The sequence below is a fragment of the Arachis ipaensis genome, chromosome B3, assembly GCF_059453495.1.
Source record: "Arachis ipaensis isolate K30076 ecotype BB chromosome B3, ASM5945349v1, whole genome shotgun sequence".
Lineage (NCBI taxonomy): Eukaryota > Viridiplantae > Streptophyta > Magnoliopsida > Fabales > Fabaceae > Arachis > Arachis ipaensis.
This window is the reverse complement of record NC_142438.1, coordinates 70,996,605-71,013,318: the sequence shown is the minus strand read 5'-3', so window position 1 is coordinate 71,013,318 and position 16,714 is coordinate 70,996,605.

Here is a 16,714-nt window from a genome sequence, read left to right as displayed (position 1 = left end):
AAAAGTACATGAATTTCGAATTCTATCTTGAAAATAGTTTAATTATTTTGATGTGGTGGCAATACTTTTTGTTTTCTAAATGAATGCTTAAACAGTGCATATTTTTTATAGTGAAGTTTATGAATGTTAAAATTGTTGGCTCTTGAAAGAATAATAAAAAAAGAAAAATGTTATTGATAATTTGAAAAATCATAAAATTGATTCTTGAAGCAAGAAAAAGCAGTGAAAAAGCAAAAGCTTGCGAAAGAAAAAAAAGGGCAAAAAATAGAGAAAAAAAGAAAAAAAAGCAAGCAGAAAAAACAAATAACCCTTTAAACTATAAGGCAAGGATAAAAAGGATCCAAGGCTTTGAGCATTAATGGTTAGGAGGGCCCAAAGGAATAAAATCCTGGCCTAAGCGGCTAAATCAAGCTGTCCCTAACCATGTGCTTGTGGCGTGAAGGTGTCAAGTGAAAGCTTGAGACTGAGCAGTTAAAGTCATGGTCCAAAGCAAAAAGAGTGTGCTCAAGAACTCTGGGCACCTCTAACTGGGGACTCTAGCAAAGATGAGTCACAATCTGAAAAAGTTCATCTAGTTATGTGTCTGTGGCATTTATGTATCCGGTGGTAATTCTGGAAAACAAAATGCTTAGGGTCACGGCCAAGACTCATAAAGTAGCTGTGTTCAAGAATCAACATACTGAACTAGGAGAATCAATAACACTATCTGAATTCTGATTTCCTATGGATGCCAATCATTCTGAACTTCAAAGGATAAAGTGGGATGCCAAAACTGTTCAGAAGCAAAAAGCTACTAGTCCCGCTCATCTAATTGAAACTAATCTTCATTGATATTTTTGAAGTTTATTGTATATTCTCTTCTTTTTATCCTATTTTTTAGTTGCTTGGGGACAAGCAACAATTTAAGTTTGGTGTTGTGATGAGCGGATAATTTATACCCTTTTTGGCATTGTTTTTACATAGTTTTTAGTATGTTTTAGCTACTTTTTATTATATTTTTATTAGTTTTTATGAAAAAATCACATTTCCGGACTTTACTATAAGTTTGTATGTTTTTCTATAATTTCAAGTATTTTCTGGCTGAAATTGAGGGATCTGAGCAAAAGTCTGATTCAGAGGCTGAAAAAGGACTACATATGCTGTTGGATTCTGACCCTCCTGCACTCGAAGTAGATTTTCTGGAGCTACAAAAGCCCAATTGGCGCGCCCTCAATTGCGTTGGAAAGTAGACATCTTGGACTTTCCAACAATATATAAGAGTTCATACTTTTCCTGAGATTTGATGGCCCAAACTGGCGTAAAACGCCAGCCAGAGAACCTTTTCTGGCGTAAAATGCCATAACTGGCACCAAAACTGGAGTTAAACGCCCAAACTGGCATCCAAGCTGGCATTTAACTCTAGAAATGGCCTATGCACGTGTAAAGCTCAATGCTCAGCCCAAGCACACACCAAGTGGGCCCCGAAAGTGGATTTCTGCACTATCTGCACTTAGTTACTTATTTTCTGTAATCCCTAGTAACTAGTTTAGTATAAATAGCACTTTTTACTATTGTATTCAAATCCTTGGACGTTTAGTCCTTAGACTTTGAGGACTTTTATGTTACATTTGGGAGGCTGGCCATTCGGTCATGCCTAGACCTTTTTTCTCTTATGTATTTTCTACGGTGGAGTTTCTACACCTCATAGATTAAGGTACGGAGCTCTGCTGTTCTTCAGGAATTAATGCAAGTACTATTGTTTCTCTTTCAATTCGTGCTTACTTCTTCTCCAAGATATACTCTCGTACTTAATTCAATTAAGTCAGAATGAAGTGGTGACCCGTGATAATCACACGCTATCTTTGTTACTCGCTTAGCCAAGATCTGCGTGCCTGACAACCACAAGCGGTCTACATGATGTTCAATGTAGTCATTGGATGACAGCCAGAGTATATTCTCTTGGGTCTCTAATCAACGGACCGAGTCTGTGAGATTAGAACCTTTGTGGTATAGGCTAGAACCAATTGGCAGCATTCTTGAGATCCAAAAAATCTGTGGTATTCCGAGTAGGATCTGGGAAGGGATGATTGTGACGAGCTTCAAACTTGCGAATGTTGGGCGTTGTGACAGTATGCAAAAGGATAGAGAGATCTTATTCCGACACAAGTGAGAACCGACAGATGATTAGCCGTGCAGTAGCTATACTTGGTATTTTTCATCCGAGACGAGAAATCCGACAGTTGATTAGCCGTGTAGAAACCGTACCTGGTATTTTTCATCCGAGAAGATCATACAGCTTGCCATGGAAGGGAGCACGCTTGATTGGATGAAGACAATAGGAAAGTAGAGGTTCAGAGGCAACAAAGCATCTCCAAACGCTTATCTGAAATTCCCACCAGTGAATTACATAAGTATCTTTATTTTAATTTACGTTCTATTTATCTTTTAATTATCAAAACCTCATAACCATTTGAATCCGCCTGACTAAGATTTACAGGATGACCATAGCTTGCTTCAAGCCGACAATCTCCATGGGATCGACCCTTACTCACGTAACGTATTACTTGGATGACCCATTGCTGGTTAGTTGTGCGGAGTTGTAAAAAGTGTGATCACAATTCCGTGCACCAGGCCTGGTCCAACCCGTTAGCGTTTTTGGTCCATTCGGCCCCCTTTGGGCCAAAAACCTTTAAGATTAGTGCCCGATTTTTTATTCTAAATTATTTTTAACCTTTTAAAACAGTAAATCAACTTTCAAAATCTTATTTTCCAAAATACGTAGTACTGGACAGACTAGAGCCGGTACTGCCGGCTTAAATCCCAGTACGCATTTTTACAAAATCTTTTCGAAAAAGATACATTTTCCAACTCAGAAAATTTCATTAAAATCAAATTTCACCTTTTTATTATCAAATCAAAACTTTCAAATTTTGAATCTATTCCGGGCACTAAAATTATTTTATTAAAACAGTTTTACGTGAAAACTTCGGTTCTTACATTCTCCCCTCCTAATAAAATTTTTGTCCTCGAAAATTCGAATCACGCGATGTATATAAATATATTCTCCACGAAGCATTCTACTATCAACGTTATCAGCCCAAAAAGTTGCCAAAGCATATCATTCACCATCATCCTAACGTGTCAAAGTTCTCTCTCGCCTTTTGCTGCGTCACTCTGATTATTGTCATTAAGAATCTAAAAATTCTTCCCTTTAAACCAAATGCCAATTTTGTAATACTTTTCAAAACCTTTAAAACAAGTTCAATCTAAATGAGTTCATTGTTAATAGTTTCTCAAATGAGTTAAAAATCATTTATTTGTAAATAAATCACTTTAAAGCATGATTTTTCTAAATTCATTAAAACCTTTAAATCAGAACCGTTCAATTTAAATTCCTTTTGATGAGTTAAATTTACAAACCAAAATCATAAGTTAACAAAATCATACAACTCACTTTCCTTTCTATATCGTATCATTTAATCAAAAGTTTGAATCCTAGTTTCAAAACCAAATCATTTAAACTAAAGTTCAAAACCAAATTTAAAAATCCTTCTAAGCTTTAAAACTTTTTCAACAAGAAAGGCGATAGTCTATACTATGAAAATAAGTTAAGGTTTGGCTATCGGATCCATGATTACCTCAATCTTATTGTTGTGATCGACCCGCCTCATGTGTTCCTCGGTGTGGACAATCTCAAACCAAATGTCCCGGTGCACCACACTTGTAACATAGTTTCATACCCAACTGGCATGGCTTATTCGGGTGGTAGTTCCTTGACGTGAGGGCAGAAGCCGGCTAATTAGGAAATCAATATAGAGAATGCGTTGAGAGTATAGTTCTTAACCAGCTAAGATCCGCCTTGTCAATTTAGAAAAGTTATCACGAAATTTTAGAAATAAAAATATTGGGAGTATGAGTCACAGGTCGTCTCCCAATGAGTTGCGAGAAACGATGCTAATTTATTAATTAGGATTTTTTCGAGAGAGTTTAAGTTCGGATAATGAGCAATTAAACAATTATAAATTAAAGCAATAAAACTAAGAATGATTATTAATATTTTAATAAAAAGCCTTGATTGGGGGAATGATTAATTGGAAGTTCTATCCTTGTTGGGATCTCTTAAGTGTGGTATCAAAAAGGTTGTTGTTTTCACTTAGTTAACCCTTACTAAATAAAGGAAAGTCAAGTGATTGAGCTAATCCTTATCCGCAAATCCTAGTCCTCTCCCTTGGGAAGGTCTAGCATTAGTAAATACAGAACTAGCCAACATCTTCCAATTTAACCAACACTTAAGCCTTCCAACTCAAGTGTCTCCTCTTAATCAACTCCCATGTCAAGTTTGGGAAATTTACTCCATTGACATGGATATAATGCTCATAAAAATATAAGAAGAAGACATGATAAATTAAATAAAATTAATTAAAAGTAAAAGTAATCCTTTGCATTAACAATCCATGAAAATAATCCAATTACTACTTTAAGCAAGAATTAAGAATATGTTATAAATAAATAAAAGAGTAAGTAAAGAAACAAACTAGAATAATGTCTTCAACAGAAGTAATGACTCTTCAATATCCAAAAGCAAAAGCAATGAATGTAAAGTGAACCTAGAGGGAAAGTAATCCTCTCTAAATTCAGATCTAAAAACCTAAAAACTATCCTAATGTATCTAAAACTGTATGTCTATTATGTCTAAGATGTGTGTTGAGTCTTTGCATGTTCCCTGGCTTTATTCTATGTTTCTGGGCCGAAAATTTGGTCAAAACGCGGCCCGAAATCGCCCCCAGCATTTTCTGTTAATTTTGCAGATCGCGCAGGTCACGCACGCGTCAGTCACGTGTTCGCGTCATTCAGCGATTTTCCTTGTCACGCGCACGCGTCGTCCACGCGTTCGCGTCATTCGTGCAGACTCCAATCCACGTGTATGCGTCAGGCACACGCACGCGTCACTGCAATTTTCTCTATTCCGCGCGCTCGCGTGAGCCATGCGTGCGCATCAATGTTCGCTGGTCATCTCCTTAATTTCTTGTGTTCCTTCCATTTTTGCAAGCTTCTTCTCCATTCTCTAAGCCATTCCTACCCTATGAAGCCTGAAACACTTAACACACGGATCACGACATCGAATGGTATATAGGAGAATTATAATATACAATTTAAAGATCTCTATGCTAACAAAAAAAAAACTAAATAAATATCCTATTTTATTGGTGTTAAGAGAGAGAAATTACCTCCGAAAGTCAGGTTCTGACCGACCTCTCCACACAGTTTTGCACTGTCCTCGGTGCCATCAGTCAGGAACAAAGGGGGCTGGTAGCAGCATCTCCACCATCGGGACCGTCATGGTTCCTTGTGCTGGTAAGTGAAGTGGAGTCTGGAGTGTTCGGGTTTTCTTCAGGTGGGTGGTTACCAATAATCAGCTCCTTGAAGTACGTAAATCGGCGCTTGTTACGACGCTCCCTTTGCTTTCCTTTCTACTCAAGCCGGTTTAACTTTTGAATTATCTGTAGGAGTAGCTTATCCGTTGAAGGTGCTTGTGATGTGGTAGGAGAAGGGATATCTTCCGCTGGTTTTGTGCTTCGGTTGATAGTGGCTGCTGGAGGTCTGATATATTTCCCATTAGAGACGTACTGATCATTCCGTGGAATCATGGCTTTGGTGTCCCCAGCTCTATAGGAGACTCCGGCTGCTGAGACTAGATCTGAAACCAAGGCGGGGAAAGGTAAGTTTCCCGCAATTTGTACGTGTCACATAGCATTTCCGATGTGTCTTGGTAAGTTTAGAGGCTGGTTTGTAAGGATACACCAGAGTAAAACAGGCATGTCTACAGTGAAGGAGGACTCATGAGTGCTCGGAAAGACATAATGGGACATGATCTGTGCCCATACTCGAGACTCCAAGGTGAGTGCTGAAGCCAATATTCCCTTAGGTCGGGACCGATAGTATCCGTAGATCCATATGCAGCCGGGTTGTGCGATAACTCTGAGAACGGCGTCCCAGTCAAATTGGTATGTCTGGCGCTTGAGTGAGGCTTCTTGGAATGCGTCCAATCCTTCTGGAGCAAGGGGAAGATTTAAAGCTCGCTGAATGGCCTCTTCAGTTATGGGGACTTGCTTCTGACAGACATAGACAAACTGCAGGGTTGGCATGTGAAAATTGGAGTAGAATTCAACTACCCATGATAGATTAATCTGCCGTGGCTGTCTCTGTAGGAATTCCCATTGTCTTTGCTCAATACGGGGCTCAACAAATTCAGCAATGTTGGTAGGGAGGATAAGAAGGTTCTCATTGTTATAATTCCTCTCAGCCAGGATGGAGAACATCTGCTCACAGTAGCGGTTAGTGAACCGCGCAGTGTCCTTTGTTGGAAAGGCTTTCTCTTTTTCATCGACCTTGATGATCCTCTTGATTCGTTTTGTTGAGGGTTTCACCGCTGTTGAAGATGGCTCTACCATTAGTGCTCTTTTTGTTCCTTTCCTTGCTGGTGGTTTGGGAGTAGCTTTCCCTTTACCCTTCTTAGTGGCCATCCTGAAAGGGAAAAGGTAAGTACTTTTAAAACTTCAAGGGTTAGAGCAGGGAAGAGGATAGTATAGGTGATAATCAATGCATGATAAAGAAGGATGTCGTTAACACATGGTCATGACTACATGTGAGAAGTTCATCAATGGAAATTTAGCAAGTGCAGGTGATGACAATTAAATGTAAGATGTTTATTGGCATGCCGGCAAAGGCATGAGTAGCATAGATCAATCATTAAATGTCCAAGTTAGATTATCAACCCTTTCAAACTAACAACCTGTTTGTATTGACAATTATATTTAATCAATAAAATATAAAAGGGGTTTTGTGAAAAACAGGCATTAGAGTAGTAGAATGACATAAAATTAATGCATGATGCCATACGAGCTTTTTCACAAACACTTAGCATGCATGGTAAATATGTTATTGAAAATATAAAATAGAACATGCAAGCAACCCTCTAAGAAGTAATATTAATTGTCAAACAATTCCTTAATTTTTCACAAGCAAAATGTAGAAGAAAATAATCACCCAATTAAATTTCTAACACCAATTAAAGGAATAAGAAAAAAAGAAAGAAAAAGAAAATATAGATAATGAAAGTAAAAAGAAAAAAGAAGAAGAAAACATAAATGAAAATAAGAATAATAATAGAAAAGTAAAAAGGGAAGAATAAAAGAAAAGAACCTTGATAATGGATGTGAAAAATAGAAAGTAAAAAGTGAGAAAGAATAAAGAAGGAAGAAGGGAGAAGAAAGAAATAAGAAGGGATAAGAAAAGATTTGGATTTGGGGAAGAAAAGATAAGATATCTGGCACTGATCTGGATAAGTTGTGCGTCGCATGTGATGCGAACGCGTGGGGCACGTGATCGCGTGGTGCGTGATAAGTTCAGGTGACGCGGACGCGTGGGTCACGCGATTGCATAACCTGATGTGCTATTGGCGTGAGTGCAGCCTCGCGTACGCACAACTCTCTGTTTTAAATGCATTTTGCCAAAAATCTGGGTGACGCGTGTGCGTGGGTGACGCATACGCGTGAAAGGTGTTATTTTGAAAACTGACGCGGACGGATGGGGTACGCGTTCACGTGGTAAGGCTTGTGCTTCTAGCACGAGTCCAGCCCCACTCCATCACAACTTGCTGCCATACACCCATTTACGTCGATTTTTGCAGGGTCACGCGTGCGCGTGGTTGACGTGCACGCGTGGAAGGCTGGTTTCGCAAACGACACGGACGCGTCAGCGACGCGTTCGCGTGGGCGTATTTGTGCCTAAGGCACGCCTCCAGCCACGCTCCCGCGTGACTTTCTGTTCAATTCTCTTTTCTTCCGAATGCACTTATGACGCGAACACGTCAGCGACGCTTGCGCGTCGCGTGCATTTTTTTTATATGCAGAATGCAAATGCAAATGTAAATGCAGACTATATGCAGAGATTATGAGAAGAGTCATTAACAAAATCATAATAGAATAAATTAAAATAAAACTAAGACTAAAACGGAACGATCATACCATGGTGGGTTGTCTCCTACCTAGCACTTTGCTTTTACGTCCTTAAGTTGGACGTTCTTTAGGCTCATTCTGCTTTTGTTGGTAGATCTTCCAAGAGGAAAACCTCTAGTTCTTTGTGATCCTTCATCTTCTCTCCATGATAAAGCTTTAGGCAATGTCCATTGGCCTTAATGAATTTGGAGCTAGAAGGATTACGCAAGTGGAAAACTCCGTTTGGCTCTGCCTTTTCTACTCTGTATGGACCTTCCCATCTTGATCTCAGTTTACCTGGCATGAGCCTCAGCCTGGAGTTGTAAAGAAGAACTAACTCCCCTGGTCTGAATTCTCTCCTTTTTATGTGCTTGTCATGGACAGCCTTCATCATTTCTTTGTATCGCCTGGAGTTGTCATATGCTTCTAGGCGAAGATTCTCCAATTCTGCTAGTTGCAGCTTCCTTTCAGCACTAGCTTCTTCAAAATTCATATTGCACTCCCTCACAGCCCAGAAAGCCTTGTGTTCCACCTCCACTGGAAGGTGTCAAGCTTTTTCGTACACTAAACGGAAGGGGCTCATCCCAATGGGTGTCTTGTATGCTGTTCTATATGCCCAGAGTGCATCTTGTAGCCTGGCACACTAGTCCTTCCTATGAGGCTTCACTATCTTCTCCAGAATACGTTTAATCTCCCTGTTAGGCACTTCTTCTTGTCCATTGGTCTGGGGATGATAAGCTATTGCTACTTTATGAATAATTCCATGCTTTTTCAGTAATCCTGTCAGTCTCCTATTACAAAAGTGAGTGCCTTGATCACTCACGATTGCTCGTGGTGATCCAAAGCGACAAATAATATAGTTTCTAACAAAGGAAACAACATCGTTAGCATCATCAGTACGGGTAGGAATTGCTTCTACCCATTTAGAAACATAATCTACAGCTAACAATATATAAAGGTACCCATTAGAGTTTGGGAATGGACCCATGAAGTCAATGCCCCAAACATAAAAAATTTCACAGAAAAGCATAATCTGTTGAGGCATCTCATCCCTCTTGGATATATTACCAAACCTTTGGCATGGGGAACAAGATTTACAAAATTCAGCAGCATCTTTAAAAAGAGTAGGCCACCAGAATCCACAGTCTAAGATTTTTCTAGCTGTTCTTTGCGGGCTAAAATGTCCTCCACTCTCAGATGAGTGGCAGGCCTCTGAAATAGACTGGAATTCTGATTGTGGTACACATCGTCTAATTACCTGGTCAGCACCACACCTCCATAAATATGGATCATCCCATATATAATATTTATACTCGCTTTTCAGCTTGTCTCTTTGATGCTTAGTAAAATTTGGAGGGAAAGTGTGGCTAACTAGATAATTAGCTACAGGTGCATACCAAGGAACTACCTCAGACACTGCATACAAGTTATCAAATGGGAAAGTATCATTGATAGGAGTGGAGTCATCCTTAATGTGCTTAACGCGACTCAGGTAGTTTGCCACTAAATACTGGTTACCACTCCTATCCTTAATTTCTAAATCAAATTCTTGTAGCAGCAATATCCAACGTATTAGCCTTGGTTTGGACTCTTTTTTAGCTAATAAATATTTTAGAGTTGCATGATCTGAGTACACTACCACCTTAGTACCAAGTAAATAGGCTCAGAATTTATCCATAGCAAAAAATTAGCTAGAAGCTCTTTTTCAGTAGTAGTGTAATTAGACTGAGCAGCGTCTAAAGTTTTAGACACATAAGCAATTACAAAAGGATCATTACCTTCGTGCTGAGCCACCGCCGCTCCTACTGCATGGTTGGAGGCATCACAGATAATTTCAAATGGCTGGCTCCAGTCTGGTCTTCTCACAATCGGAGCTTGAGTCAGGGCGATCTTCAGCTTATCAAATGCTTGCATGCAATCCTCACTGAACTCAAACTCAATATCTTTCTGCAGCAATCTGGATAAAGGTAACGCTACCTTACTGAAGTCCTTAATGAATCTCCTGTAAAAAACCTGCGTGGCCAAGGAACGAACGGACTTCCCTCACAGAGGAAGGGTAAGGTAAACTAGAAATGACATCTACCTTTGCTGGATCTATAGAAATACCAGTATTAGATACAATGTGTCCTAGTACAATTCCTTGTTTTACCATAAAGTGACATTTTTCAAAATTCAATACAAGGTTTGTAATAATACACCTGTCTAATACTCTAGATAAACTATCCAAGCAAAGGCTAAATGAATCACCATATATGCTAAAATCATCCATAAAAACTTCCATACAGTTCTCAATAAGATCTGAAAAGATGCTCATCATGCATCTTTGGAAAGTAGCCGGTGCATTACATAAACCAAAGGGCATCCTTTTGTATGCATACGTTCCAAAGGGACATGTAAAAGTAGTCTTCTCCTGATCTTCAGGAGCTATATGAATTTGAAAGTAGCCTGTATAACCATCTAAAAAGTAATAATGGGATTTACCTGACAGGCGATCAAGAATCTGATCAATGAATGGCAAGGGGTAACGATCCTTGCGAGTGGCTTGGTTGAGACGCCTATAGTCAATGCAAACTCTCCATAAATTCTGCACTCTAGTTGTCAGGAGCTCTCCATGCTCATTCTTTATTGTTGTGACTCCAGACTTCTTGGGCACCACTTGTACTAGACTGACCCACTCACTATCTGAAATGGGGTAAATGATATCTGCTTCAAGTAGCCTGGTCACTTCTTTCTTGACAACTTCTAAGATGGTGGGATTCAATCTTCTTTGGGTTGACGGATAAGCTTTGCTCCCTCTTCTAGGAATATTTTTTGTTCACAAACTTGAGGGTTGATACCTACTATATCCGCCAAGCTCCATCCAATTACTTTCTTATGTTTTCTCAGCACTCTGAGCAGTGGCTCTTTTTGTTGAGAAGTGACTTCCCTTGCAATGATAACTGGAAACTTCTGATTATCCTCAAGGTAAGCGTACTTGAGGTGTGGAGGGAGGGGCTTTAATTCCAATTTCTGCTCATGGTTAGGCTCTGGATCATCCGGGATTAATGATAATGGCAAATGGTCCTCATTGTGTTCAGAGGGTGTCCCCACACTTGGATCTTGCTCTATGTGCTTCTCTTCTATTTCTTCTTGGTGAACTTCAACTACAGTTTCATCAATGATGTCGCACTGAAAGATAGAACGATCTTCCGGAGGGTGCTTCATAGCTTCATTTAAACTGAAATTCGCTATTCTGCCATCTATCTCAAAGGAGTAAGTTCCTGAGAATGCATGCAACTTGAACTTTGAAGTCTTCAGGAATGGTCTTCCAAGCAGGATTGATGATGGTTTTCCTGAGTCATTAGGGAGCATTTCCAGGATATAGAAGTCAATAGGAAATGTGAGCCCCTTAATGCTCACTAATACATCTTCAGCAATTCCAACTACTGTAATAATACTTTTATCTGCTAACACAAAACAAGTTGTCGAGCTTTTTAAGGGAGGGAGCCTCACGGTATCATATATAGACAATGGAATTATACTAACACACGCTCGTAAGTCACACATGCAATAAAAAAATATTACACCTCCAATGGTACAGTTAACCATGCATGGACCTGGATCACTACATTTTTCAGGTATACTTCCCATTAAAGCAGATAAAGAACTACCTAAAGGAATAGTTTCTAACTCATTAATTTTATCTTTATGAATGCATAAATCCTTCAGAAACTTTGTGTATTTAGGTACCTGCTGAATGACATCAAAAAGGGGAACAATTACCTCAACCTTTTTGAATATTTCTACCATTTTGGGGTCAAGTTCCATCTGCTTCTTGGACTTCTTTGCATGGTGTGAAAATGGGATAGGAATGGTGTCTTTTATAACTTTAGCTTCTTTTGGTTCTCCATTCCTTGGTTGATCTGTTTCTTCTTCAACCATGTCTTGTACGTCCTCTTCCTCTTCAGTGTCTTCCACTTCTACCACATTCTCAGTTGGGGCATGTTCTATTGGACTTGGCTCCTCATGGTTCCTCTCTTGTAGTGTGGTTCTGGACCTCAAAGTGATGGCATTGATGCCACCCTTGGGATTAGGTAAGGTTTGAGAAGGAATTCCACTGGAGCTTAAAGGTTGGTTAGTGGAATTAGGTAATGAATCTATCCTGGAGGCGAGAGCTTGTAAAGTGGCATTCAGACCATTTAAAGTAGAGTTCAGCTGCATCTGCATGTCTTGTTGCCCTTGTGCAAGAGAACGAAGCATCTCGTCATTTGATGAGGAATTAGGATAAGTGATCTGAGGAACTTGTTGTTGGTTATGATGGGATCCTTGAGATTGTCTTAGGTAAGGTGCTCTATAAGGCTGGTTCTAATTCTGCTGTCTGTTGTTGTTATTCCACCTCTGGTTTCCATTATTTTCTCTGCATCCTCTGTTATAGCTGTCCCTCCAGCCATGGTTGAAATTATCTTTCCAACCCTGGTTGGAGTTGTCCTGCCATCCTTGGTTATAGTTTCAACCTTGGTTGTAATTGCCGCCTTGTTGATTGTATCCTTGATTCTGGCGGTCATAGAAGTTATGAGTAGCTGCCACAGTGTTGTCTTCTTGTTGGAGCTGCGGACATTCATCAGTATAATGACTATAATCAGCATAGATTCCACATACTCTTTGTGGGACTAACTGTTGGCTCTGTTGTGGTGGGTGAGGCTGAGCTTGTTGTTGTTGGTTCAACTGCATTTGCTTTAGTAGGTTGGTCATTTCACATATACTTTGTGTAAGAGCAGTAGTCTTAATGCTAGAGGAAACCTCTGCAACAGATTTTGAGTGGATGTGCCTGTGCCTGTGATTCCTAGTGGACTCAGCTAAATCGCTGATCAGTTGCCATACTTCATCTGCAGTCTTGTACTTTTTCATAGAACCATTACTAGCACCATCCAGTGTAGTTTTATCCTGAGGCTTCATGCCTTGTGTGAAGTAGCTGGTCAACACCAGTCTGTCAATCATGTGATGGGGGCATGCGTATAGAAGGTTTTTAAAGCACTCTCAGTACTCATAAAGAGACTCTGATTCTCCTTGAACAATGCAGGAGATCTCTTTCCTCAGTCTATCTGTGACTTCAGCTGGAAAGTATTTTTCCAAAAATTCTCTCCTGAGCGTATCCCAGTTGGTAACAGTCACTTCAGGTTGGGAGTAGTACTACTCCATTGCCTTTCCCTCAAGAGAAAACGGGAAGGCGGTTAACAAAATAGAAGTTTCATCTGCACCATTATGCCTAACAGTAGAACAGGCTGTCTGGAAATCCCTTAGGTGCTTGATAGGCTCCTGAGCAGGTAAGCCATGAAATTTGGGCATCAAGTTGATTAGTGCAGTCTTCAGCTCAAAATTTGCAGCCAGAGTCGGATGATGTACTTGATACGGCTGCAGTGTAAAATCTGGGGCTCCAGCCTCTAGGAGAGTAATCCTCCTAGGTGCTACCATGTTACCTGCGCGTGAATCAACTGAATCAGTAGTAAAGGAGCTTGGTTCGCTCTCAGATGGCGGTTCAGTTTTGCCTTCAGATGAGACTGGTGAATTGATAACAATATCTTCACCACCCTCAGAGGCTATCCTGTGCCGAGCTCGCCTAATACGTGAAAGAGTTCTTTCAATTTCAGGATCAAATGCAACTAAGCTCGGATCAGGCAATGAACACGTCATTCAATGAGAAAAATATATAGCTCATGGTAAAAAAAATAAAAATAAAATATGCAAATAAAATAAATCATGTATACTTATTAATAATTTAGCACACTATTGCAACTCCCCGGCAACGGCGCCAAAAATTGACGTGAGGGCAGAAGTTGGCAAATTAAGAAATCCATATAGAGAATGCGTTGAGAGTATAGTTCTTAACCAGCTAGGATCCGCCTTGTCAATTTAGAAAAGTTGTCACGAAATTTTAGAAATAAAAATACTGGGAGTATGAGTCCCAGGTCGTCTCCCAACGAGTTGCGAAAAATGATGCTAATTTATTAATTAGGAATTTTCCGAGAGAGTTTGAGTTTGGATAATGAGCAATTAAATAATTATAAATTAAAGCAATAAAACTAAGAATGATTATTAATATTTTAATAAAAAGCCTTGACTGGGGGAATGATTAATTGGAAGTTCTATCCTTGTTGGGATCTCTTAAGTGTGGTATCAAAAAGGTTATTGTTTTCACTTAGTTAACCCTTACTAAATAAAGGAAAGTCAAGTGATTGAGCTAATCCTTATTCGCAAATCCTAGTCCTCTCCCTTGGGAAGGTTCAGCGTTAGTAAATACAGAACTAGACAACAACTTCCAATTTAACCAACACTTAAGCCTTCCAACTCAAGTGTCTCCTCTTAATCAACCCCCATGTCTAGTTTGGGAAATCTACTCCATTGACCTGAATATAACGCTGATAAAAATATAAGAAGAAGACATGATAAATTAAATAAAATTAATTAAAAGTAAAAGTATTCCTTTGCATTAACAATCCATGAAAATAATCCAATTACTACTTTAAGTAAGAATTAAGAATATGTTATAAATAAATAAAAGAGTAAGTAAAGAAACAAACTAGAATAATGTCTTCAACGGAAGTAATGGCTCTTCAATAACCAAAAGCGAAAGCAATGAATGTAAAGTGAACCTAGAGGGAAAGTAATCCTCTCTAAATTCAGATCTAAAAACCTAAAAACTATCCTAATGTATCTAAAACTGTATGTCTATTATGTCTAGGATGTGTGTTGAGTTTTTGCATGTTCCCTGGCTTTATTCTGTGTTTTCGGGCCGAAAACTGGGTCAAAACATGGCCCGAAATCGCCCCCAGTGTTTTCTGTTAATTTTGCAGATCGCACAGGTCACGCGTACGCATCAGTCACACGTTCGCGTCATTCAGAGATTTTCCTTGTCACGCGCACGCGTCGTCCACGCATTCGCGTTATACTTGCAGACCCCAATCCGCGCGTACGCGTAGGGCACGCGCACGCGTCGCTGCGATTTTCTCTATTCCGTGCGCTCGCGTGAGCTATGCGCGCGCGTCAGTGTTCGCTGGTCATCTCCTTAATTTCTTGTGTTCCTTCCATTTTTGCAAGCTTTCTCTCCATTCTCTAAGCCATTCCTGCCCTATGAAACCTAAAACACTTAACACACGGATCACGGAATCGAATGGTATAAAGGAGAATTAAAATATACAATTTAAAGATCTCTAGGAAGCAAGTTTTCATCCATAAAACAATATTAGGAAGGAATTATAAAATCATGCAATTGGTATGAATAAGTGGGTGAAGACTTGATGAAACCACTCAATTAAATACAATGTAAACCATAAAATAGTGGTTTATCATTTCCACACTCCTAACATTTCATATCAGGGGAGTAAGCTCTTAACTGCTTCCGCTCACCATTTCTCTTGAAGTGTTGTCTCCTTGGTCCAAGGTAATCATCACGTTCCCTACTAGTGTTTCCTCCACGAGTGTCCCTTGACGAAGCTACCGTCTTTGCATATTCCTCAACAACTCTCACCATGTTCACTAGATCAGAGAAAATCCGAATCTCTAAAAGAGCCACAACAGTCATGATGTTATCCTTCAAGCACCTTTGATACTTGATTTATTTCCAACTTTCATAGGTCTCTGGGGCACCCTGACACGCCCTAGAGAACCTACAGAGCTCCTCAAATTGGCTAGTATACTCCGCCACAGACAAGGAACCTTGCTTTAGTTGCATAAGTTCCATTTTCTTTGCTTTCCTTGCAGATTTAGGAAAGTACTTCTTATAGAACGCCGTTTGAAATGCATCCCAAGGGATTTCTGCATTCGGAAGTTGCATCAACTGGCGCTCTCTTTGCCACCAATGTTGTGCCTCTCCTAACAGTTGATAAGCCGCAAACTCCACGTATTAGTTAGTCAGGACATGCTGAGCTTGCAACGCACGCTCCATACCTTGAAACCAATTATCCGCCTCAGTAGGGTTATTTGAACCTCTGAAAGTCGATGGGTGAAATTTCAGAAATATAGCCAAGTTCATTAGAGCATCTCCCAAGTCATTACTATTTCCTTCCGCATGTTCGCTCCCATTTTCGTTACCGTTCCCGTTTTCCTCCAGTTGACCCAGCCTCTGCACAACTTGCAGAGTCGCAGCAGCATTTGCCTCTATGGTGTTTGCAAGATTCGCCATTGCCTCCATGAACTTGGCATGGTTATCGGCCGGTTGCTCATTTCTACTCTCTCTTCGTGAACGTGTACGACCTCGTCCGCGAGTAGCTACTAGGGTTCCTGTCTACACCAACCATTCGATATCAAGGTGATCAGCCTCAATATCAAAAGCCTAGTGCTTCAATTATCCCAAAAAGGCACTCACAAACAAGCATGCTATGAAATATCAAGTAGATAACCTAAATAGCATGAAAGAAAAATGACACAGAGTATGCAATGAAGCACAATCGGTCTATCCCTCAGGCTCACAGGACGAACCGCTCTGATACCACTAAATGTAACACCCTATTACCCTAAGCTTGACCTCATGCCGTAAAACAAAGGTTAATCAAGAGTTACGACAATTCTAAGGCTCATACATAATTATATATATAGAAGGAATAATCATTCTAGAAGCTCGATGAATAAAATAAGCTCAAATATAGCATTACAAAGCACGAACGTTCACACGAGCTACAAGCGTAAAAGATAAGATCCACTACTTAAGGTACAAGATATATGTAGTTATACAAGAGTATGATAATCATAAGATACTAGTCTAA